Genomic DNA, 3,114 nt, shown 5'->3' with positions numbered 1-3,114 from the left:
AAGCATCTCTCCTTTTATTACAGCTGAGATCACCCCAATGGTTTGAACTTTAAATACAGCTCTGGAGCAGCAGCAAGGCCCTCTCAGGACCCACCAGCCTGTGCAGGGACCATCTTCCCGGGGCCACAGACAATTTTTAAAGCCTCATTTGTTATTACACAGCTCTTCAATCCTTCCTCAGAGGACATGTTTGCCTCAGAGTACTCAAGTTTTCCTCCTCCCACCTGATGAATTATTTTGGCATCTACAACCCTATTGCCTTCTAGAGTTTGGTGGCCTCTGAGTAAGGCCACCACCACTGCTTTGCAAGTCCTTTCATGCTCCTTACACATATCAGGCTTTCTTGTGCATGCAGTATTACTGGGCCTGCCTGGCCTCCAGATGCTTGTGTATATTAATGTGTATGAAGATGTCTCCTTACTCAGAGAAGAAAGTGCAGCAAGAAATTCCTGTTCTGGCAACCTCTGAGTCCTTCCTGAGGAGCTGTTTGATGAGATGCCACACAAGGCAGCACCAGACTCTTCTTCTGGTCCTTGTCGGGATTCTCTGTGTCTTTGTCAAGCAGGAAATATTTCAAAAGCATATGAAAATGGTTCCTGAAACTTCAGTGCATGCTTGAAGCATGTGATTTTTCCTACCAAATACTTTCCTCAGCCACCTCCTCTTGAAATGCCAGCTAATCCTGTCTTCAGGCAAAGCAACCCCCTCCCACTGCCTTTTGCAATGGGAGGCAGATCCCTGCCTGCCCTCAGACTTCCCTCTATTACCATAACTCCTCTCTTCCCATTAAAGCTGTTTTCTTTAAACACAGTGAAAAAAGCCCTTTGTGTTTGGCTCGCCCATCCCCCATGGTCAGTTTTCCACAAGTGCCCATTCCCAGGGAGTCAGAGACTGCTCCGTGCAGGGCACAGTGCTGGGGACAAGGGACGTGCTGTGTCCTGCCATGGTGCACCAGGTGCTCCTCAAGGCTTGTCTGAGGCTGCTCAGTGACTTCCCTCAGTGGTGTCACAGGGCTTTCAGAAACTGCCCAAAGAAACCTGCAGGTCTGGGGACAAGGTGCTGGTGGTGTCAGGCAGGATCACACCTGGATGCTCTGCCTGCAGGTTTTGTAGGCATGGAGATAAATACAGGCAGCCTGTTGAGCAATTCCCATGTGCAGGAATTCATCTATGGGCACTCACACAGACTTACCCTGCCACGAGGGGTCTTTGTGAACATGGTGTATTTATGGCTTCTGCAAACCATTTTCAGAGCCAGAGAAGAAATCATTTTGGGATGCTTCAAGCTGAAGTCTACTTCTCCATGGTGATAATTTCACATTCCTACTGTGCTCAGTGATCCTGCCTTTGAAATCATTCCAGTTTTCAGACAGAGGCTCCCAGTGTTTCTGTCTGTGATGGGGGGGGTTGAGTGTCTCCTGATGGTGCTGTCACCTGAGGGATGAATTTGGAAGCTGTGCTCTGTGCCCAGCTGCAATGCCACCTGAATGCTGCCTCTTGAGTAAGGTCCTAGCTCGCACTCAGCTAAATGGGATTAAGGGTATCAGTGTTGTGTTGCATTGCTCACTCAGTGGGCATCTTGCACAGTTCATGAGAAGATGCAGACCAAGCCTTGAGGAGGTTCTGCTCTTTGCTTGGCATCAGCCCCAACTTTGCTTGGCATCAGCAGCTCCCTGCCATAATTTTGCTCACTAGTCCTGCTGAGAGAACACTGGGCTTTGGCTAAGAGACTAAGCCTCCAGGACCCTCAAACCTCCCCAGCCAGGCAGATTTTCACCAGAGATATCTCTGGGTAAGCAAGACAATTCCTCACCTTTGAAGTCCGGTGAGCACCAGGTATCCACACCCCAACACTTCTGCTCTTGGAGAGCTGACAGTAGGGGAGCCACCAAAGATCAGTGTCCCCATGTCACACTGACATGTCAAAACCCTTAGAGGGTGTGGTGGCTGTGCTCCAGGCTGGAGGACAGGCTCCAAAAAGAAGCTGTACATGAGTGGTGTGACTTGGATCATTCCAGCTCCTACCCCCTTCCAGCTTCTTGGAGCTGCATCAGCACCCCTGGATTTCCATGTCGTGACTCTGCAAGCATCTGCAATGACAGCTGCCAAGCAAGGTGCTAACTAACATGACTAAAGGAATTCATTGCTGGCCCCGGGACTGCCAAATCTCTGCCTTTGGCTAGAAACATGTAGTGTTTTTCACCAGTGTCATGTGCTCATGGAAAATATCTCCCAGAATCAGATATCTCAATCCCTTCTTGTCCCTCCCTCACCAGATTTCAGGAGCTTTGGGACTCAAAAGTGGCTCATGAAACCACCCCAGGAGCATGACCTAAAGAACAGGCTATGGGATGCTGGGTCTGTGTTTGCAGACACAGCACTGTGGGGAGAGGGAAGGAGGAGCCAAACAGCCCAAAGTCAGAGCTCTCCCACTGCTGATGGGCTGTGTCAGGCTGAGCCATGCAGCTCCTGCTCTGCTGGGTGCAAGCAGAGAGGTCTCCTGCCCCCATACAAGAGCATCCTATGCTCTCATGCATGAGCACCCAGTGAGCCCCTGGTGCTTTCACATCCAAAACAATTTGCACCTGAGTGCTGGATTCACTTGCACATGAGCAGCTGAACAACCTACACATGAGCATAAAGAGTCATTAACAAGTGTTCTCTGCAGAAGATGGGCAACCATCACTTCCTAGCACTGATCTGGAGAGCTGGAACAGGAAAAACGAAATTGGTGACTTGGGGGAATGGAGCTCTGAGGACACAGATGGAAAAAGTGTTGCATTTGAACTACCCTAATGTTTTTTTTCTTGCAGGCACCAGGCCTGACCTTTGTAAAAGGTGCAAGGGCTGGGGTTCGTTATTTTTCAGACTGCTGTGGCCTTCCTGGCTAAATGTTTTGTAGGTATGAGTGCTTGCAATGAGTATTGTATCCAGGTTTTTACAACATTAATTCCTCCATCCTTGTCCTCAGGGGCAGTGGATGAAGTCACAGCAAGTATATTTGGGCTTTGATAGTGTTGGCCCTGGTATTCCAGTCCATGGTGTAAAGGGTGGAGTTCATAACATACAAAAAATTGGGGTTGTAATGCTGATAACTCCCTCTGGTCCCCAGGGG

This window comes from Serinus canaria, chromosome 3 (genome assembly GCF_022539315.1).
Source record: "Serinus canaria isolate serCan28SL12 chromosome 3, serCan2020, whole genome shotgun sequence".
NCBI classification, from domain to species: domain Eukaryota; kingdom Metazoa; phylum Chordata; class Aves; order Passeriformes; family Fringillidae; genus Serinus; species Serinus canaria.
The sequence above is the reverse complement of the archived record's forward strand: the minus strand, read 5'-3'. Positions refer to the sequence as shown.